The sequence below is a fragment of the Ursus maritimus genome, unplaced genomic scaffold, assembly GCF_017311325.1.
Source record: "Ursus maritimus isolate PB19 unplaced genomic scaffold, ASM1731132v1 scaffold_33, whole genome shotgun sequence".
In the NCBI taxonomy this organism is placed as follows: Eukaryota; Metazoa; Chordata; class Mammalia; order Carnivora; family Ursidae; genus Ursus; species Ursus maritimus.
This window is the reverse complement of record NW_024425897.1, coordinates 16,714,357-16,737,868: the sequence shown is the minus strand read 5'-3', so window position 1 is coordinate 16,737,868 and position 23,512 is coordinate 16,714,357.

Genomic DNA, 23,512 nt, shown 5'->3' with positions numbered 1-23,512 from the left:
CAGCAGGAGGAGCCAGGCTGCACGCCGTGCCGAGAGGAAGAGCTGGGGGCTCGTGCCTCCAGGAGTCTCAGGAATGAGCTGCTCTTGGGTTCGTCTTCTCCGTCTTTGACGTCAACTCGGCGTCACCCACTCACTGCCGTCCGGCCATCGGTGGCATGATTTCCTGCGTCTGCCTTCCTCCTTGTTCTCTAGGAAGTGATGGTTGATCAGGCAGACGTCAGGAGAAGCCGTGGAATGTGTCCCTAAGCAACAGGTCAGGCCGACTGGGGAGGAGAAGTGTCTGGTGGAGGTGTCTAGATGTGTCTCGAGGTGACACAAGTTCCTGTGCGTGATTCTCTGGGCATCGCGAGCCCGTCAGACCTGTGCTGGAGAGAAGGAGCGAGGGAGGGGGTGAAGTTACAAAAGAGAGATTGATGTGGAGTGCCCAGAGCCACCTTCAAAAGCGAGATGGGAAATGCAACCAACTGAGAAGTCTAGCCACAAGACACTGGAGTTTGGAAGCCAACCTTGAAATGTAATCCTTCCTCCCCGGGGTGGGGTGGGGGGAACGTTCCCCATTAGCTGCAAATTGTCTGGTTTCATCTCCCATGATCAAAGCCCCCTGAGACCAAGGGTCTCCCTGGGGAAACCACTGATAGCCTAGAAGTCAAATGGCAAGAATCACAATCTCATCTCTTCCCTCTTTCCCATCTTGAGAAGCCACCATTCCAACTTGTCACGCAGCCTTCAGCTCTCTGTACCTTACAAACATTTTCCACTCATGTGTCAAGAGCTCAGCCAGCACGGATCTTGGGGCTCTCTGTCCTGGCCACCCCCAAAGTCCTCCACGACAAACCCACCAGAAAGGGAATGTCACCAATGGTGTCAGTTGGCCTTTCTGACCATTTTTGTAACTATTAACCTGTTCCAGGCTCCAAAGGACAGACTTGGTCACGTTACAAATCATCATAAAGCCAACTTGCTATAACAAATACCAAAGACATGGGCCCACACAAAACTTTAGAGGACATCTGTACTCCACAGCCTGCCTGCGACCCTAATAGGGAAACATTAAGAAGAGCGGACTGTATACCCCCGGGGCTATCATAAGCACACAGCAGGTGCTCAATGAGTATTTGCCGAATGAAGAAAAATCCCAGAAGATGAAATACAGCAGACACTTATTGAACACGTATGCTCTTCATGTACGTGGAGGTATTTTTGCCTTTGATCCTCACGGTTACCCTTCAATAGATGAGAAGCCTGGGAAGGGGTTTAGTTAGTTGTCCAAAGTCACATAGAAATGACAGCAAAGAGAGGCCTTGAACTCAGGTCTGCCCCACTCTCAAGCCCGAGCTTCTAAACTTACACTCCAGTTGAGAAAACTTGATATTCTGGTTATTCTCTCAACTCCTGCTGGCTCCCGGAGTCTTGGAGAAATGGGGTATGTTTGGGGTGCTAAGGGGCAAGAGGGGGCTCAGCTGGGGGTGTTGCGGCCCAGGTGAGGCGTCTGCACGCAGGGCACGAAGACGGCGGGCAGCTATGGAAGTGTGCCCTCTGTGTCTGGCATGGGGCAGGTGATCTGAGGTTGTGGGTGGAGTAGGGGGCAGGTGGGAGGCAGCAGAGAACCCCTCCATCTTTCTCTAACCCCCAGCTCAACTCCAGGTTCCAGCTCTTTCCCGAACACCCTTCTCTGTCGGCATCCTCACCAGGCTTAGCGCAAGGAGGGAGCCCCCATCTGCCACGCCTAACAAGTGACGCTCACTCCCCCATTTCCCTTTGAGCGAACTCCCGGGGTCATCCGGGGGCTGAGGCAGCTGATGCGCTCCCACTGCCTCTGTGAGCAGGAGGTGGGTGCAGACACCCCCCAAGGGGGAGGTGCCGCTTCCCAGATCCCCTCAGGGCGGGGTGGTTAGTAAGTCAGCCTCCCCCTTTTGCAGCCTGCCTTATGTAACTGCGGCAGCCCCTCTGTGTGGGTGAGGGGATAATGAATACCCAGGCCCAGCCCGGGCTGCGTTCTCCATCTGGTGTCGCCGTGTGTGTGTGTTTCTCTCTGTGTATTCATGCATTGCCCTCATGCTGTGTCATTTCTCTGCTGCGTGTGTGAGCGTGTGGAGCTCGTGTGTCGACCGGCTGAGTGTCTTTCAGCATCTTGCTGCCGAGGTTCTGGTTTGCAGAGAGAACCATCCAGAACCCCTGTCTTTCCTCACTGGGGAGGATCGGTCCTCCCTTGACCCCTTTGCTTCCTTAACTCTCCCCAAGCCCCATTTCTTCTGGGTACCGAACCCAGGATGTTCGTCCAAGTTTGGCAGTGGACTCCGTTCTTCAATTAAAGAAGGGATTTGCAGGTGAGCTGCAAAGGGAAGGCGAGGTTTCCAAGTGATTTTCTTCCACTTTTGGCTTGGGCCAGACCCTAAAAAGGACAGAGCCTGGGCCTGGCTCAAGAAAAAAGAAAGAGAATAAAGCAATCCACAAGCCTTCTCAGCTACACTCAGCTTTTCAAACTCTTTCTCGGTTGGTTTTCAAACCAGGGAGGGCTGTTGGCTGGCGCTTGGGAAACTGGGGTGCTGTTTCTCACACTTTGGCCTTAGAAAGGCAACTTGATCTTTGGAAGGCACTGGAAAGAGGCTGGGCTTGGGAGAAGCAGGGATATGTAGTGTCTGCTGAGAGAGAGACAAGTCCTGTGTCTAAGCCAGTGGATTCCAAGCACTCGCTAAGGTCCACCTTGATCCTAATAACAATCCCACAACACCCTGTCTCCCCCCTCTACCTCTCCAGAACACACCCTCATCTGCTGCTGTATTTTTATCCTCACTCACCAAGGTCAGGTTTGAATATCCCCATTGTACAGATGAATACATTAAGCTGCAACAGGGAGACCCACTTGTCCCGGCTTGTGAATGTCCACTGTCCAGGAGGCTCCTGGGTCCCCTGGAGTGGCTGGCGACCCTTCTGCCCCAGGAAAGATTTTTAAGGCTCCTTCTGGCTCTGTCTGGGTGTTTCTAGGTGAGTTCTTTACTTTCCTGGAACTTCTATTTCCTTATCTGTAAAATGGGATTGTTAGGCAGTTACCACTTCCCTGGGTAACCAGAAGGATTAATGAAAATGGTGAATGCATGGTACTCAGCAATGTCACACAGCAAATGCCCAGCAGAAAGGGCTTCCCGTTATTGTTATATAATATGTGACGATTCAGGCTTCCTGGCTTTTAATTCTAATTTTCTACACCATCCCACTTTCACCAAAGGTAGTTCATGTGCCGTCTAGAGGGGGCCCTTTGCTGGAAATCTGGCGGAACCTGGCACTGGTCGTGGAACGGGGCTCTGAACACAGGGAGCTGGGTGCTGGGCGGCACGTCCTGCCAAACCAGCCTCCGCCCTTTGGAACTGTGATTTTAAACAAATCACATGCGTACACGCCAGCGTATATACCATGGAAACGATACTTGGACCCAGTCCTCATTCGAGTAGTTCAGCGGTTTTGGGTATATTTATTTCATTTACCTTGCTGCGAGGAAATTAGCGGCTGACTTTCGGGACAGCTGCCAGTGACAAGGAGGGAGCCAAAATAGGCCAGCGTCTGCTACTACCATCTCACCGTGCGACCTTGGGCAAGCCACTCCCCATCTGGGCTGCGTTTCTGCAACCAGAGGGGTGGGGACGGCAGCAGCCTCTAGTAATGGAGAGTTTCTTGTGTGCTAAGCGTGGCACTGAGCCCTCTGCTTGGGTGCCTTATTTGATTCTGGCAGAGACTGTATGGAAACACTCCTAGCCCCACGTTACCCATGGACGAGGTGAGTGGGGTTCAGAGAAGTGAACCTGAGAGGCAACCTTGGGTCTAGCGAGTGGATTCTGAGCACTCACCGCGGTCAATCCCAATCCTAACACCAACCCCATAACATGCCTCATTTCTCTTTCTCCCCAAAGCACATCCTCATCGGCTGTCATATTTTTCATCCTCACTCTGATCAGGGTGACATTTCATTGTCCCCATTTTATAGATGGCAAGATAAGCTGCTATCTGAGACCCATTTGTCCTGGCTTGTCCATGACCTTCCATTTTTAGCACTGAAAGTCAGAGGACATCAGAATGAAGGGCAGCTCTTGAGATCATCCAACCCAACTCCCATTCAAAAATGAGGAAACAGAAGCCTTGAGAAGCAAGGGGTTCATTCAACATGGATCAGCGACAGGTGAGGGGGTCTAGGGCCGTGTTCTCCAGCTGGGCAGCCGCTCGCCACATGTGGCCATTGAAACCCCTTAACTGTGGCTGGTTCCACTGAGATCTACTGGGAGAGCAAAACACACATTGAGTTTCAAAGGCTAGTTTGAAAAAAAAAAAAGAACATAAAAAAAGCTCAATAATTTTTCAATATTGGTTACACGTTGAATAGATAATATTGTGGCTATAGTGGGTTAAACAAAATTATTATGAAAGTTAATGTCACCTGTGGCTTTTTAAACTCTTTTTTAAAGTGACTAATATACACTTAAAAATCACCCATGTGGACCGCACTGTATTGCCATTGGGCAGTGTAGTCTAGAGTCTGACCTCCTCTCTGTATCCCACTGTCCCTTAGTCCCCCTTGAGAATCTACTGGTAACTTCACCAGGCAGAAGATAATTCTTCTTTCTAAAGAAACCAGAAAAATGACACAGAGCGTTAGCAAAGATCTTGCCACTTTTGAGGTTGACCTCTGAGAATAGGTGTGATGGAGACTGGAGGGGGTGGGGAGAGAATCTACCTAGAACGATGTGAAGAGAGAGGTAATAGTAGGATGTCACCCAGGCTAAGAGTGGAGTGCTCAACATTCCATCATCCGAAGGTCATCTGAAGTCTAACCCTTCTATATACAATAAATGTTTCATTAAAAAGAATGAGGCGGATCTCTACTCACAACTATGAAATGAGCTCCAAGATACAAAAATACATGTAAATTCTACACGTGTAAATGCAGAGAATATTCTAGAAGGAATGGGTATCATCAGTTGCAATTCACAAGGAATATTAGAAGTCAGAAGTAGGAGGGAGACATACTTTGCACTGTCCACCTTATTTTTCTATTTGCTTATCATTTAAATTATGTTTTTAATTACATGTGTATTACCTTTTAAATGAGCAATACTGAAGAAAAAACAACACCCAGCCTGTGAACTCCTGGGTGTTTTCTGTTCACACACCCACAAAATCTCTGATGGAGTTACAGCTCTGATTCCCATCTCCCTCCGATCTCATTTAAAAACAAATCCCAAGTCTCCATGTCTTAAAAACAAAACAAAATACCGCCACCCTCCACACAAACAAGAGACCCACACCGTAACCCAACTGTGCTCTTTCAAACAACAGCAACAACAAAACACGACAAAGCAACCAACTTCCTTACATCTCCCGAACTGCTAATTTGCAGTCTTTCCCCAGAGAGAACACCACCCGGGAATCAAGCTGACGGGCTTTCTCCCACGCTGGCAAGTCATAGCTACAAACCCGCCAACCTCTGCAAATCAGGGGGGTAAGTTGGCATTCTGTGTCTTGGGGATCCCAGAGACAGGGGTACCCTGGCCCCACGGGGTACCCCAGACATGTAACTGCCCCAGTTTCACGGCTACAGTTTGCTGATGATGACCCTGAACTTCCCAGATCTAGTGCCGACGCCTCATGAGCCTAAGTCAGAGTGAGTGGGGTGAGTATTCACAGGCGTTTCCAGTTTGATAGTTCACCTTGTCGTCGTCAGGCTTCGGGAAACCCTCGCGCTCTCTCACTGCTGCTTTGCACTACCTCTTTGAACGGCGGTTTGACAGGACCTACCCTAAATTTAAAACACACAGATCTTTGTCCTGGCAATTCAATTTTTAGGACTTTCTCCTGCAGATAAACTAGAAGGAACATCCTTACACACAGACACACACGCGACCCTTCCGTGCAGGGTCGTTCAGAATATCAACAGATTAAATAACCAATGGCACGTCCATACAATGGAGTTCTGGGCAGGCATTAAATAAGGGGGGGCAGGTTAGATCTAAAAGAACCAATGGGGAATGATCTTCAAGTTACACTGTTAAATTTTAAAAGGCGGAGAGCACGGATATATAAATATAGTTACATATCCATCCTATGTATTCATCCATACTTTCATGTAAGTTTGGAGATGCACTGAATATCTCTGGAAAAACATCCAACATACTGGTAACAGTGTTTGCTTCTGGGAAAGGGTACTGGAAGGCTAGGGGTGGGATGGGAAGAAAGCTTACTTTTTGTTTTATATTCTTTTTTGGGGGGTGTCCCTTTGTCATGCTTATTCATCTTTTACTGTGTTTTTGTAACATATACAAAAAAAGGGCACAGTCTTAAACGGGTACTCTAGTTTTTCCACTTGGCTTTATGGTGGCGGACAAGTTGTTTAACTGCTCTGAGTCATAGTTCCTGCATCTATAAAATGGGGATAACAGCATCTCTTCAGAGTGTCTGTGAAGATGGAATAATAGTATTTTTTGAGTTCTTACAATCTGCCATACACTACAGTAAGAGCCCAACAAATGAACCCTCTTCCCACTACTATTACTAATAATGATCACATAAGCACCCGTTATTCTATTGGTCTATGCTGTCGAGTGGACATACGTTCCTTAAAGCACCCAGTGCTCAAGAACCAAGAGAACGCTGTGGACACACAGATTGGGTTTACTTTTCAGTGGAGCGCGTGCCTGTCACTGTGTCCTCAGGACACCAAAGGAGCGGGATTTGGTGTGTTGGAGCATGGACCCAAGTGAGAGAGCCCTGGACGCTGGTGGTGAGTCAACACCACCGGGGTGGGACGGCGATGTCATGGGTCCAGTCCATCATCGGTAGAGAGCTACAGGGCCGTAGTCCCCACGTTGGAGCAGATCTAGGGAATTACGGAGTCTTCATTTTATCTTCATTTTGCAAAGCTCATTTTTATGAGTGAGTTCAGTCGGCTGTAGAGCACTGTATCCATCATATAGACAGAACACTCCAGGGTTTGGGGCTAAGGTAATTAAATTCCTTCCATCACCCCTCAGTGGCACAAAAATGCCCAGAGATGCACCTGTCTTCCCCCTAGCCCCCACCAGACATACTCCATTGCTGGTGGTGTCATGGAGTGGTCAAAGGAATGAGCGTTAGAGCCAAAAGACAAGGGTTTGTGACCCACTTCTACTACCTATTGGCCTCAGACTTGTCATCTGTAAAATGGGAACAATGATGGTTTCTACCTTTAAGGTAGTTACTATCCCATTACATGGGATAGTTAAGTGGGAGTACATTCGATGGGATAATCTATGCAAAATGTGTGGCACAGCTAAACTACTCTTTTTAGAGTCGCTTTAGATTGCACCTCAGGGAAAATGAATGATCTCAGGTAAGATATGTGAACATCATCACAGCCAAGAGGATGGCCTCATTACTGTGAATATGAAGCACTACCAGTGGTCTCTGGAACACTTCCTAGGAATCGTTGCAAAAAGACAGTGCATATTTCATACCCCCAGTTAACCTTCCCCTCTTTTCCTCTTTTTTCCTCCCTTCCCTTTCTCCCTTCCTTTTTTTTTTTTTCCATTCACACCATCCTCTTGCTCATTATGAATGCTTATATAGCTCCCACCTGGGCCAGCAAGAAGCTGGGCCTGGAAATGCAGGGATAGACAAGACAGACAGCTTCCCTGCCCTCAGAGCCTACCACTGGGGGGGACAGGATGGGGGAGGGTGGAGAGAGATATTAGTGACAAGCGCAGCAGGTAGAACAAAGTGAAAATACAGGGTGTTAACAGAGGTATAGACAGGATGCCTAACAATCTGGGTAGTGGTGGTCAGGGAAGGCTTCCTGGAGGAAGAGTCAGAATACAGAGTTAGCCAGATTGAAGTGGTAGATAGTGGGAGGGAGGGGTGGAGGACAGAAGGCACCCAGAACGGAGAGAACAAGCATTTGAGCCACTCCCCTGTACCCTCTCCACGGTGGCAGGAGAAGAAAGCCAATGTTTTATAAAGCTGGAGAGGTCTTTGGAAAGCTGGATCATGCAGCTCTCTTGAGAGCCAAGTTAAAGATTTTGTACTTTACTCTTACAGTGATGACAAGCACTGGAGAATTTTGAGGAGAGAAGTTCTGTGGTCAGATTTAGATTTTAGAAAGATTACTCTGGCTGCTGCATGGAAAATAGTGGGGGTGGGGGGGAGGAGAGGAGGCAAGGCTGGCTATGAAGAGCCCAGATAGGAGGCTGCTGGAGGTCAGAGATGAGAAATGACAGTGGTTAGCATAGTGAAGGGAGGAAGCGGGCAGGTTTAAGAGATATTTAGGAGGTCGGGTCAACAGTATGTGGTGACTGAGCGGGTAGAGCAGGTAAAGGAGAAAGAGGTGTTCCTAGTAACTTCCCAGCTTCTGGCTTCTACAAGTAGATGGATCATGATGCCATTTCCTGGCTAACAGAGCACAGGAAGTCAGGGTAAAAATAGGGCAAAAGAAAGGATAAGAATGAATGAAACTAATTTGATAAAACTGTCCTTCCTGAGTAGTAATAGATAATTTAACTGTGGTCTAGTATACTGCAAGAGTCAACATTTCCTGATACCATTATTTCCATAATCATGAGAATGAAAGGGGTTACGGAAAATACACACTTGATTTGGTTCATTCCCCAGCCATTTGATTTTGGGCAAGTCATTAAACACTTTTTATATCAATTTCTTTTTGCGAAACTGAAAAGGTAATAACAACCACTTCCAAGGTTTTTGTGAAGATTCAATAAGACAGGTGCTGTAAAGAGCACTCCGTAAACCATGAATGTCAACTGTCGTAGCAATGTTGAGTATTTCAAGGAGGACATCAAGAATTGTACCCTTCAGATTGCCACTCAGTGTTAACTTGAGACTCAACCAAGTTTCTCCTCTCCTGCCTGGCATTCTTGGGGGTCCCTAGTGCAGGGAAGGCAGGTTAGGCAAAAGGTGCCCATGGAAGGTAAAAGAAGTAACAATGGTTATTTTAAGGGAGGAGTGATAACATCTGCTCCTTTAACTTGAAGGTTCCCTGCACATAGCATCCACGTTGGTCTGAATCAGTTACAAATGAATTTCAGCAGAGAGAATACATTAAATAGGAAACACAAACAACAATGCTGAGAATGACACCACATCTGCCAGATAGATCAGTAGAAACAATAAATGTAAATGGGTTAAACTCGAGTAAAAGATCAAGACTCTCAGATTGACTAAATGCATTTGCAGCTGCTCTGTATTAACATGGATGTGGGGACAAGGGTGAAGGACAGGAGGAAAAATAGCTCGCCAAGGCAGGTATGGGTTTGATGTACATTTGCATAGGCAGCATAGGTCTGCTTTGATTTGAAAGATATAATTCACTCTCGTCTTAAAATATGTTAGCACCTGTTAAGCACAAAATATTTACTGAATAAATGATCAATTATCCACAGCAATTTCTTTCATTGAATTTTTATTAATTAGGTTGCACTATATTAAATTGGCATGTTTGCAAATGATCAAATTCACCACTGTCTTATAGTTCAACCTAATATTTTGAACATTTATATATGCAAACACTTCACTGAATTATTTAATTTCATCCTTGCAACAACTATATGGAGGACATGATTGTATTATTCCCATTTTATAGATGTTGAAACTGAGGCTCAAAGAGTTTCATTACATCACAGAAATTTATCCAGCTACTGTCAATGATGGGGATTCAAACCAAGTTTGTCTGAACTCAAAGGATTTGCTTTTTATTTTTTACTTACTGAACTCTTTTATTAGCTCCCATAAATTTTAGTCTCAGATTTTCTAAGCAGATAATTGTATCACCCACAAATAATAACAGTTCAAAGTCTTTGCTGTTGCCACTTTCCAAATACTACTATGTATTTCAGTTGGCCTGACCACCACTTATAATTTTAGTAATTGGTGGCTGAAATGGACTGTAGGGTTTTCCATTTCGATTGTTCACAATATGGAATCTATGGACCCTTGGCAGGGCTCGGGGATTCCTGACAATCCTGGAATTCTGTGCACAACTTTTGTGTGTGTGCATATGCATGTTTATATGGGGAGAGAGTCCATAATATGATTTTTCTAAGCACTCCATTACCCAGTAAGCAGCAAGAGTAGAAGTCACTGGATTAACCCTACATTTTAAGATGAGAAGTTTGAGGCTTACAGATAGGGAAGGATTTGCCAAAGGTTCTTAGAGACGGAGTCAGAGAGAGAATCCAGGTCTCTTGCATGATTTCTTCTCAAACTCAAGTTACAGGCTCATTTTCCTTGCTTCCCCCATGAAATTCGGAAATTTATTCAGGGCCCTATATTTGACGGTAATGCTAATCTCAGGATGGGAGGTGCAGCCTTCTTGGTAGATGCCCTTCATGTCTGTTATACTGGTTTCTTGATTATTCAAAATAAGCCTGAGCAGTCCAGTATCCCCTTAACCCTCCCGTCCTGGTGAACCACCTCCAATTATTATCTACCTACCCAGGGTTGATAACAGAGGGTGTGAAGACGCCATGACAGGTGAAGGGAGGGGAAAATCATCACGAAAGCTGGCATGCAATGCCAGGATTTTTAGGTATCCTAGAGCCCTATAGGCGTCCCCAGACCCTATACTAGTTGCTCATCAAAGTAAATATTTAAAAGGTCAAATTCACAATTAGGATAAAAACCAGATTATACAAATTTAGTATTGATTAACAGAGCCGTAAATATCAATGTAGTTTTTAAAATAAAAAATCAAATAAAAATAAGGATCATAGTATCAGAGACCCCAGCCACAACTCCTTCATTTGCTCAGCTTTTACTGAGTAGCTGCTTTGTTCCAAAACCCTATCATCCTAAATGAACTATGAAACCGTATGCTCCTTGAAGACAGGGATCCTGGTTTTCTGGTTTACTGTTGTACCCTTGGTGCACAGCAAGGTGCCCAGGGCATAGTAGGTGCTCAGTAAATTGGAGGCTCAATCTCTGAGTCCACAGCTGTTGAATGAAGTAGCCCCGGTGGGTGGTGAGAGGAAGCAGCGGGGGACCATGGAGACTGGAGCACCCACGCCACATGTGGAGCACCATTCTGGCTGGTGGTTGCCGTGCAGGGAGGCAAGGTCAGTATCAGCCGACTTGCTCTCCAGCAGCTGCAGGGAGGTGATAACACGGCCCATTACAAATCAAAGAACAAATAAATGAGACCTCGCATGCTCGGGTAAGAACACCCAGATTCAGAAAAAGGAGAGGCCAAGAGGGGGGTCTCAATATAGTTTGTAAAATCACCAGTGACAGACATGGTCTAGTGCTTGCTACATACGGTGTGGCCCCTGGACCAGCAGTCATCAGCGAAGAGCTGGTTAGGAATGCAGAGCCTCAGGCCCCACCCCAGCCCTATGACTCCGACTCTGCATTTTCAGAAGACCCCCCAGGTGATGGTGTGCACGTTATGGCTTGAGAAACATTGGTCCAGTTTGCCTCTAAATGCCTGTATTACTTTTTCGCAGTCCCATGAAGCTTCAAGCAGAACACTTGAGTCGAGGGAGCAATATTAGGCTGAACCGAGTAAAATTGCAGATTTCTGACGATTTTTCGACCTGTGAAAATGGCAATCGCAAATGAAATTTCATTTCCACCTAAACTATAAGCTGTTCTGCACAAAAGTGCTTTAGACCTAGGATATCACTTGCTTCAAAAAGTCTCAGGTCAGATGCTACAAAGAGCCCGCAGGCATGACATACAAGTGTTGTTGGGTCAACACAGCTAAACACATTTTTCTCCCCAAATTGGGTACCATCACGTAAAAATGGGAAATCTCATGTGAAACGCAAATTTCTAGTTTTCTTGGAACACTGGAAGGAGCATGAGGACTGGGTCTGTATTTCTGAATGTCAGCAAACAGCTGGAGTGGGTGGTGGCGCCCCCTTTATATAGGGCGTGGGCTCTCTAGTTCCTCTGGGCCCCCATGCAGCCCCCCTCACACATGTGTTTCTTGCCAGGACCCTGCAGGTATTTATTTCGACTGTGGGACCCTGGTTATGTAGTGAGTTTTAAAGGGAAACAAGGAAGGTCACCTTTAGACGCTGCTCAGTGGAAGGACAGATGTGCTTAGTGACTTGGGTTTTGCCGTAGGTGACCCCGGTTGAGCCAGGTGTTCGACGGATGCCCACCTTCCTGACAGCCCTCTGCATATGTCCCAGCTTATGCCCTGGGGCTGATGCTCATTCTGCCTCATTGTCCCTGGGTTAGAGCTACTGAGAATTGTAGAGCATTTCCTGTAATTGTCATCCTTAACTCCTCAGCTGCTTCCTCCCTCAACGTGGTGGTGTGCGTACAAAGACCCTTCCTGGAGTGACACCTTTCTCTGTAAACGGAGCTGTCGCTTTTGATGTCAGACCAGTCTGCCTACTCATTCCAACAAGAGCTGAATGGAAACCAGCTTCCCTTCTTCATTTAGAGGGAACACAGTCCAAGACCCCATTCGTTTTCCTTGACTCTACCTTGGGGTTACCTGAGCCGGCTGGGTCTTTATCTCCCATCATACCAGTGCACCTGCTAAGCCCCTAGAAGACACCCCACCCTCAGCCCTGAGCGACACCTTCCCTCCTGATTCAGCCCTACTGAACAGAGCTCTGCAAACATCCCTCTGCAGTAAAATCACAGAGAAAAGAGAACGATGCCATCGTGAGCAGCGTCTAAGCTGACATCACAGAGTGGCAAGGAAGGCTTGCGGGGGACTGTCGCAGTTAAGACTGTAGGTCCTGGCTTCAAATGCTGACTCTGCCATTTACTGACTGCTGGCCTTGGGCAATACATTTTGCATCTCTGTGCCTCTGGTTGCTCATCTGCAAAATGGCAAATAATAGTATTTACTTTGCGAGGCTCTTGTGAAGATTACATAAAATGATGTCACGTTTCCCTGACTGGTCTTACCACCTTCCTATCTTTGTGCCGCGCCAGTGTCTCACCCCAGGCGATCATCTAGCTACTATTTTCCCTTGGAGCTGACCCACGTTTTACCTTAAATACGTAACTATAGCTCCATCCTAAGGAATAACAACCATGAGATCAGGGTAAAAAGGGGCCAACTACGTTTTTCTATTACCAATCAAAACAAATATTGAAGGAGCAAATTAAAAAAAAAAACCCAGATACCATCTTGTTCCAATCATGAGAAAAGCACTGAACAAACTCAGATTGAAGGACGTTCTCCAAAGTCACTGACCAGTCATCAAACTCAGGAGAGACAGCCTGTGAGACAGACTGTCCCAGATGAGAAGAAACCAAGGAGAAATGGGCACTGAAAGCGTGTGGGATCGCGGATAAGATCAGGAACAGAACGTGGTCATTCGTGGGAAAAGCGAAATTCAAATAAACTCTGTAGTTTAGATAATGATTGTACTAAAACTGTACATGACCTTAACACCAGGGGTGCTGGGTAAGGGGTATGAAGACACTCGTTGCCCTATTTGGCAATGCTTCTGTAAGTCCAAAGCTACTTCGAAATAAAAAGTTTTGAAAAATGGGTCCAAGTTAAGCAGGCTCTCCCCACCGCCTTTTTTGCCCCCTCCCTTCAGCGCCTGGCCACCACTTTCTGTCGCTATGGATTCGCCCACGTCAGACATAGAAATGGAATCCTGTAATATGTGGCCTTGCGCGCCTGGGTTTGCTCAGTTAGCAGACTGTGTTCCGGGACCATCCACACTGTGGCACGTGTCAGTAAGGTCATTCCTTTTTATGGCTGAATATTATTCCATTCTATGGACATGCCACATTATGTTTATCTGTGGGTGGATATTTGAGCTGTTTCCACCTGCTGGCTATGATGAGTAGAGTTGCTGTGAACATTCGTGGACACGTTTTTGCCTGACCCTGTGTTTTCAGTCTTTAGTGGGGATAAGGTTTCCCGCTGGGGTGATGGAATGTTTTGGAGCTGGATAGCTCCAATGGATGTAAAACACAACGGATGTCCTCAAAGCCACTAAACTGTACGCTTTAAAACGAGACATTTCCTGTTATGGGAATTTTACCATCTTTTGCCATTTTGGAAAAGCTGTGCTTTGGCGAGCCCAGCGCTTAGCACAGCACCTGGCCCCCAGCAGGTGTATGAAGAATGCTGGCCCATGCTAGCATCATTGCAGGACCCCCATCAGCCTCCTGGCTCCCACTCCGTGGGTCTTTCTACACCATCACTCGGCTTTCTGCAAGAACGTTCCTCCAAGCTTGATCTACCATTCTCTTTAAGGTCGGCGATGAAGTTTCATGGTCCCTGGGATACCACCACTGGAATGCCTTGCTCTGGCACCCAAGAACTCCTGAGGCACAAGGTGTGTACCTGGCAGGTATGACACACCTGGCCATAGCCTCCAGCTGCATGCTCAGAGCCACACGGAGTGGACGTTCCACAGACACTGAACTGGTTACTTGTTGACTGAACACCAAACCTCTATCAGCAGCTTCTCCAATAAGCCTTACCTCCTCAGTAGACCAGAGGCTTTATTTACCCGAGCTGCTACCCTACAATTTGCTGGTTAAGTCGCAATGCCTCAAAACTGTACATTTGATTTTATAATGCTCACTCCCATTTCCTCAAAGTACCTTGGGATGCGTTTGGGTGTTTGAAATGAAAGCGAATGCCTGATTTGTTTTGAGAATTTCATGGGTACCCTACAGAAAACTGGAGACACTCCAGCACATCCCAGATGAGGGAAGCATGTTTCTGCTCGGAGCTGATGAGTTGGGGTTGGTCTCCTTCCTGATTATCGGCTAGGTCTTCCTCTTTTCCCTATCTGTGTGAGGATGGGTGTTCTCCATCCTCTGCCCCCAGATCTATTCTCCACCCTTCTCCTAACTTCTCTGGGCCCCAGGAGGAGCCTAACATCTATGGATATCAACAGACTCCTTGTCCTCTGGCTTCTGATTGGGTTTGGCCAATGGGAGGCACAAAGGAGATGAGAGGGAGGCGAGAGAGAGGCGTTTCCATGCCGTCCCAGTGCTGTGGTCTGGAGAGGTCTGCATTCCTCTCTGAGCACAGCTTCTGCTGAGAGCTCCCCGCAAAGGACTTTGGTAACATGCTCCCTCCCCCCTGGTCCATTGGTCCAGCGGTGGTCATCACTCCCCCCACCTTGCTGGGTCCCTGGATGCTTCGCTCTCCCTTGTTGGCATCTTAAACTGCATGCTTAAATAACGCTTACATTACACTATCTTGGAATCCAAGCATCCCGGCTACAGGTGTCTCCTGTGTCCTGCTTGGACTCTGGCTGGCAAACTTTCACCTCCACTGCACCTTGGGTCTGGGGACAAGGAATATCAGAAGCAATGCCAATGGTCGGGGGTGTAGCACGTGTACGTGTGATGAGCCTAACAGCAATCCCTAGCCTTATGAATACACGTATGGAGCACCACTGGGCAGCAAGTATTTAAGGGTCCCGATAACCCCATGAAGTGGAGTTATCCTCATGTTTACAGAAGAGGAAAAGGAGGTTTGTAGAGAGATGAAAGAGCTTGCCCCAGGTCACAGGGTGAATGAGTAGCAGCAGCTGGATTCGAATCCGGCTTGGACGGGCTCCAGACACGCGCCTTCTGCTGTCACCTCATATCCAGAGGAGTCTCGCTCACCCAAGAGCCGATGTCAGCGCAAGTCAGACCCCTGCGCCTGGGAGAAAAGCCTGCTGTCTCCAGGAAAGATGTCAAACCCTCAGTTTTGGATCACCTTCAGGAGCTGAGAGGCATTCAAATCACACCGGGGCTATAAAGCCCAGCAGTGGAAAAGGGGACCCAGGAAGATATTCCAGGGACGAACTCAAGCTCATTTCTGAATTCCTCAAGAGGCCCGGAGCCTGTTCTGCTGCTGACAGAGAGAAGTGTCGCCTGCTCGCTGCTCAATGCCCCTGATGTAATGAGTGCGCAGAAGAGGGCTCGATTGGGATGCTAAACAGCCGTAAATGACATTGTCACCAGCCTTCATAAAGCACAGTGACTCACAGCCCTAATTAAAATGCTGAGGGAAAAATGTAAAGAAAGGCTGCCATGGAAAACAGTGACATTCTGCTAAACTGCAGGATTATTTCTTCCAGGAAAAGCAGGACTCATGAGTGTGTGTGTGTGTGTGTGTGCCTGTGCGCGTCTGCGTGTGTGGGGAGGGGGGACGGAGACGAGGAGGCTGAATGTGATTCTCGTAAGAAACTTGGGAAAATTTAACCCAGAGGAAAGCCTAAAGCTATTCTTGCCACCCAACTTATTCTGAAATATTTAAGCGCAGAGAATCGAGAAGAATAGTACAATAACAACTATAAACTTCCAGCTAGATTCGGTGACTCTCAGCACTGGCCACATTCACCCTGCTTGCTGTATCTGTCTGTCTGTCCGCCTAGCCATCTACCCATCCATCCATCTCTCTCTCTGACTACATCTATCTACGCTACTCTCTGCCTTCTATCTGTAGCTCGCTTTCCCTGAACCATTGGAAAATAAGTTGCAAATGTCATGATGCTTTAGCCCGAAATTCTTAAACATGCATATCTTAGAATAAAGACAGTCTCCCGCAAACCCCACGGTACCGTTGCTGTGCCGAAGGACATTAAGTATACTTGCAAAATGTCCCCACATGTTCACTTAAGGTTGTGTTTTAAACAATGGCAGCTGAAGTAGTAAATCTAATCCCCACGGCTCAGGAGGGAGCAGCCAGTCTGCCACATGGCAAGAGACTGTCGAGTGGATCTTGAGCGGGAAGATTTTTGGCTTCATGGGGCTGGCTCTCGTCATCAAAGTCTCAAGACGAAAGTGCACAGGGCACAATGCTCGACTCAGACACCGTTTGCAACCAGACCAAAAAGCCAGTCTATTTATACCATTTTGTTTTGAAAAAGAGCCCCTCCTCAAAATAAAATCTCCACATGAGTTCATCCTGTGTGATCCACCCATTTTAACTACAAAATGTGGCTCCCAAGGACTTCTTATTGTTTCTGGAATGCAAATGCACCCTTAAAAGCCCAGTGGGCTATCAGGAGGCAAGAGAGTCAGAAAGAAATCTATAATTTCGGAGGGCAAGTCCTGAAGGAGGTACCCCCCGCCCCCACCCCGCCAGAAATCCTGTGCATCGAAGACAGTAGTTAAGGAAACATTTACCTACACGTAGGAGTTTTGCAGGCTTGTTAAAAAAAAAATAATCAAAACCAATAAAAATATCAACCCAAAACATCCATCCTGTCTCATTACTGTATACCCTGCCTGGGGAGAAATAAAAGGATTTTATTTCAGTGACTATGGTGATACTAGGAAAGAAATGACAAATGAAGGTTTTTCAAGCTAAGACTTATCTTAATAAACTAGTACATAGATGTTATTGACTCTTTTCATTACCTGCATTCTGGTTACATGAACATAACTGTTTTCATTTTCCTTATTGGATATTGAACGTTCAGAGTTACGAGACTGCCTTAAAAATCCAAAGGAAAAAACATGCCCAAAATATGTCAGTTGCTATCGAGTAGTATTTTGATTTATCCCTCTGGGTTCCATTTTCATGCTTAAAATTCCTGTAATGAAATTCAGCACGATGAGATCCACGCGGCTATTTTAATGACCAAATAGGATGGACTGCCTCCATCACGCACCCCATTAAATTCTAGTTATTGGCAAGTCGGTCCCTTTCTTGGACACTCGAGCTACTGGAGGGTAGGGACAGGGTCTGCCACTTCTTTATGCCCGAGTTTCCCTCACAGGTTCTGGCACAGAGCTGGGAGCTCGGGGCTCGTTTGTTCGACGAAGAAACGGCAGCCCAGACTCTCACTCGTGACAAGAAATGCTCTAGCTGAGAAGTCCCAGTTGCTTACCCACAGTATCTGAAAGTTGCCACCCTTCCTTCTTCATTTCAACCTAGAAACAGGTTCCAGAAAGGCCCACCCTTTAAATCCCCAATTTAGCTCTTGGGTTTTGAATGAGGAAGGGATTCCTGAGTATTACTTAATGCTCGTGGGCCACATTTCCCAGCAGAAGTAGAGACGCTTTTTGGGACACCCCTGATAATCTGTGGAATTTCTTTTAGGTGTCTTTAGTGCAAGACTCCTAAAGCAGCTCGAGTGGCCAAAATAAAGACCCGTGTTTCCTGGGAAACCCAATGAGGAGAGGTGATCTTGTGATGGTAGGGGATGGGACATGGAAAACCAGCCTAGGCTGGAAATGGGAACCTCTCCCCTGCAGACAGCCCTGTGTTTCCAGGGCTAACAGAGCAGGCTTTCTTCAGGGACTGTCAGCAGAAATCACGAATGCCACTGATGGACGAGAATCAGGCAAATGTTTGTCTCTGGAGAGCCAAAGAACGTTAAAGTGGAAAAGGTCTTTGCAGGGTTGTAAATGGAAAATGTCTTCAAGGGCCGGGCAAGTGACATAAACAATATTTAATGGTGGGGGGTTGTGACCTAAAGGTAAAAAAAAATAAAAAAGGAAAACCAGACCAAAATGAAATCCTGTAAGAGCCCCAGCCAGACAGAACGGATCTGCAGGTTTCCCAATGGAGCTGCCTTTGAATGCTAACGATCATGACACAGATGAGAAAATCGGGGCCGAGTGAGGGCAACAGGCAGGGTCCACATCAGCTGGCTAACTGGAGGGGTCTCTCTTTTGTGCATTTCTTTGCTTTGTGCTGACCATTACCACGGGCCCGATGCTGTCCCCGTTCCAGAGTTCCACATACATCATCTCATGCTGCTTGCGTCCTCTGACCAGCCCCATGCAGTACCTAGAATCCCCATTTTATGGATGACGACACCTGCGGTTAGGAGAGGTCCACTCACTCACCCCGAGTCACAGAAATCCACAACTGCTAGGGCCTGGTGTCAGATGCTTCCCCAGATGACATCCTCTTTTGATTCTCAGTGTGGTGCTCTGCCTTTCAACCTGGCTGCACTTGACCCAGTTTGGCACTGGAGACCCTGTCACTGTGGCGGGGCTGGGGGGAGGGGGGAGATTCCTACAAATCAGAAGCCTCCCAGCGCCAGTGCTGCCTCCTCTGAGAAGCCCTATGCTGACATCCCCAGTCATCCATCCCGGATGCCGCACTGCACTGCTCCCTGTGCCGCACGACCATCACACCTGGTAAGAAGGCTTGCTTGGCGCCCACTGCCCGGCCAGACCACAGGCTTCATCAGAGCAGAGCTCACACCACCTTCGCCTGGGCATCTGCCCTTGGGGTCCGGCACTGAGCCTGCCATTTGACACTCATCATTACACATTTGACAAACGTGCCGACGTCTGCCGCAGAGCCACACGTAACTGCTGCTTGTCTTCGGCTTCTCGTCACTAAAAATGCCTATGCCTGCTGCATCCCGTTAGCTATACTGGTATTGGGGACTTGGGGGCATTTTCTGTTGATAGATCCTTTTTATTTAATAGATTCAAGTAGACTCGATTTTCCTGCATTGCTGGGTGCTGCTCAGAGGAACAGGCCTGTGAGTGACATAAAGACGCAGGACTTGTATGGGTTGGGGTGGGGGGCGGCTGACTTAGCTGTCGAAAAGCTCAAACCAATGTTTTGGTGAAATCAATGGTAGTTAGACAGGGTTTATTAGTGTCTGTGTTTACTTGGTTCCTAGTTTCAAACAATAGGTCACTTTTAAATGAAATCCCCTCTCAAAGGACAGAGGGATCAGTCAATGGGACTAATGTCCAACATTACACAGGGACACAGGGCTGATGGACAGCAAGGTCAAAGTGGAAGGGATCCTACTCAGTCCCTCCTGAACAATCTGACAACAACTAGGAGAGAGAGAGAGAGAGAGAGAGAGAGAGAGAGAGAGAGGTAATTAAATTCCTTTTAGTTTGGAATCTGTGGGGCTTCTCTATTCTGGTAAACATGCTATTATCGTAATGGAGCACTGGGCAAAGAGTCAAGACACTAAGGTTCTACCCCAGCTTTGTCGATACAGTGCTGTGTGACTTTCCACAAGGCACTCACCTTTTCTGAGTTCGGTTTCTCCACCTGTAAAATGAGGGTGATGGACAAGAGCAGAGGACATTAGAATCTGCTGGAGAAGCCTTGTTAAAAATACAGAAACTTCAGGTCTCCCTTGGAAACACTGACTTGTTAGGTCTGGGGTGGGACCTGGCATCTCTGCTTTTAACCAGCACGTTGGTGGATTCTGATGGCGAGAGTCCACCGGGCTGACGTTTGGCATCTCCTGGATTAGATGGTGTCTAAATGCTATCATGTATGAGAATGAGAAAAATGGTCAAGCCTACAGTCATTGCAGCCACTGTGGTTAAACACACAAACCCACACTGACCTATGGTGGGAAGCATGCCCCGTTGTTCAAACAGGCCAGGTGAAAATTGGTCCTAAAATGCCAAATTCAACTTCTATACGTTCCAGTTTCCAAGAGGAAAAGGCCTCCGGTTCTAATGGGCATAGATTGCTGCCAGTGACTCTTCAAGCACATCCCAAAGCTCACCAAGACCCGCACAGACCCACAGAACCTGAATGATGGGCAGCATATGGAGTCTTGTCATAAGACACCCTAAAACATACCCCCAAGAAGGCGGCACAGCCAGACCTATGCAGGCTGACAACACCCAGGTGAACCAACCCCCAAGTCTTCCCATGTCCCGGGAAACCAGCATCCCCACCAGTAGGAAAGTTTTGGGACAACTGTCCAGGTGGTACCTTGGACAGCGTCTTGAGACTCAAATGCAGAGCCCCTCAAGGAGCAGACTACCCCACCATACCACTCCTAGCCTCTCACCCTTTCTGGCAAGGTCCTTCTCTGTGGATGACAGCCTCCCAGACAGCTTGCTTTGGCCATTTGGGGAAAACAAAGAATAGGCAGGAAAAGCACAGGGCAGACGGGTCTGGAAACCACATCAACACTATTGGCCCCAAAGAGTGCCACAGAAGACTTCCATCTGGGGTTCCCTTTCTTCCCCAGTCACCAACCTTGACATAAACCTATTGTTTCCTGACTATCTTTCACATACATGATGAAGAAAATCTTCAAAACAACCCTGTGAGAGTTACGTTCTCATTTTGCAGATAATGAAACAGAAGCCGGGAGAAGTTAAGTGGCGTGGCCTCAAGCAAAGATCCTTCCCAGATCTCTCTACCGTGCTGCTTGCTCTCTCCCTATGCAGTCTGGGACTTTGTTATGATTTCTGGAGACACACTCGTGCACCCGACCACTGGGGTGGCCTCTGGGTGTGGGGGGGCAGATGTATCAGGAAATGAGGCTGTGGGTGCTAGGGCAGTAGCAGGGCCTTGTTAGACTGCCTAGGTGTCCAGACGTGGGCAAAACCCCTCAGATTAAAAAGCCCAAACCTGGGACTAAGGTCTCCAGTCATGCCACTTACGAGCGAGGTGACTATGGGCAGGTTGCTTGTCTTAACCTGCCTCAGCTTCTATATCTGCAAAATGGGATTCAGATCACAGCACTGGTGACCTGGGGGGCGTTTTGGGGAGCATTCTGGGCGTATTCCAGGGAAACCATGTGTGTGACAGTGCCTTGGACATAGCACAAAGCTGTGCACTCTTTCAGGAGCTTCTGGAACCTGGATTGGTCATATGGATTGGGGTGGTGGTGGAAATGGTGGGGCAGAATGCCTCCCTTAAGGTTCTTGCCAAGGCTTCTCAAATCTGTCTGCTGAGATGCCCGGAGGCAGAGAAGAATTGACACCACCCTGCCAGCTGGGGCATGAAAGGCCCCTTCCCTGTCTTAAGTTCAAAATAACAATGGGGAAAATCAGTGCTCCCTTGAGTCTGCTAACAGGCAGCATTGGCCCCAACACCAATTAAGAAAGGGCTAGAAGAAAGGGAGAAGATTTTTCACATTCCTTTGAGGGACTGGCTGGAGGGGTCAGTTCCTTCTTCCTCTCTTCCAAAGTCCTGGTCTACCCTGTAGACCTGGGCTGGCTCACCAGCACCACATCTCTGCTCAGGGACCCCCTATGGGGGTGGTCCCTCCCCAGCCACTTGTACATTCTTCAGGGGTCTGCGTGAAGGGTTTGAGCTAAACCATGGGATTAGAGGGGGTCTCATCTGTCAGGAAGAACCCTCTGCATCTTTTCCTGGGCTACTCGTTTCCACTAGAGGTAAGTGCAACCCACCATAGCCTGGGGACATTGAGAGGTACCCCAGTTCCTACTGGCAGGAAACACCCGACCCTTGAGCCTCCTGGATCTGGTTCAGGGGTGTTATAATAATAAAATATCAGCAACACTCCCCGCATACTGAGCACCTGCCCTACACCTTACATTCCCACCCATAATTTTTTAATGTCCCCACAACAGCCCCGCGAGAAAGGAATCATTTCCCCCATTTTACAGACAAGAGAACTGAGGCCACACACCCAGTAAAGGGTAAATCTAGGATTAGAACCTAAGCTCCCTGCCTCACTCGAAAGCTCCCTGCTCGTGTTCCACAGCCTTCTCAGCGGGTGCCTCTTCTCTCCGGGTGCCCACCCCAAACAGCGCGGTCTGCAGCCTGCGGAGAGCCGGGGGCGCTCCGGCCCGCAGTGCCCCTGGGGTGGAGGCGAGGGTCTTGTGTTTTCTAGGGCGCGGTCCAGAGAGCCCTATCCTGACCCTGGGGCCCAAGGGTCCTTAGAGTGGCCCTGGAAATTGGATCTCACGGGAACCCTGCTCTGACCCTTGATCACCTGGAAGCAAAGCCATCGCGCCTAGTGCACTGCCTGGCCCCAAATCCCAGCGGAGCGCGCCCTTCCTCCGTCCGGGGGACGCGCCGGGAGCCCTAGAGCCTCTTTCGAGCGGGAGGCACAACTTTCCCAGGTCTGGGAGCCGGCGCTCTTACACCCCCATCCCGCCCGGGCTGAAGAAGTAAGAGGTGCAGGCGGCCCCGCCATAACCGCGGGAGCGTAACGAGGATCCTCGCAAAGTTGGAAGCCAGGCAGGAGCAACGCTTCCCAAGAGCAGAGTCCTCGCAGGCTCCGGGCCCCAGCCGAGGGCGGCTAGCAACGCCAGAGTCCGCCATTACCGCGGGCGCGCAGGTGCCATACCTCCGGAGGGCCCGGCACGCAGCAACGCTTAAAGTTGAGGCTGGGCAGGTGCGGCGATCCTCGCGAACCCGCGGCCCCCAGCCGCGGGCTGCCCGCCGAGGGTAGCGAGCGGTGCCAAGGGCTCCGCCATTACCGCGGGCGCGCAGCTCGCAGCCGAGCGCGCGGCTCGAGAGGGACGCGGGTCCCTGCAAAGTTGAAGCGCGGCGGGCGCGTCGACCCCAGGCCCGGAGCACCCGGCCTGGGGCCGCCCGCTGCGAGGAGACCCGGGTCGCCCGAGCCAAGTTGGGACGCGCGGCAAGCCCCACGCCTCCGGTGCGCACCCGGGGCTGGCGCCGGAGCTGGGAGCCCTAGGGCACCGGGAGGGGACGCGGGACGGCTGGGCCGAGAACTCACCTGCCGCCAAGTCGGGCTGCGCCGAGGCCGCCTCTTCGCGCTGCGCACCCGCCCGCCCGCCCGCTGGTCCGCTCGCCTGCCCGCCTCCTCCTCCTTTTCCTCCTCCTTCACCTCCTCCTCCCGGGCGCCCGCGGCCGCCGCGCTCCCGGTTCCGA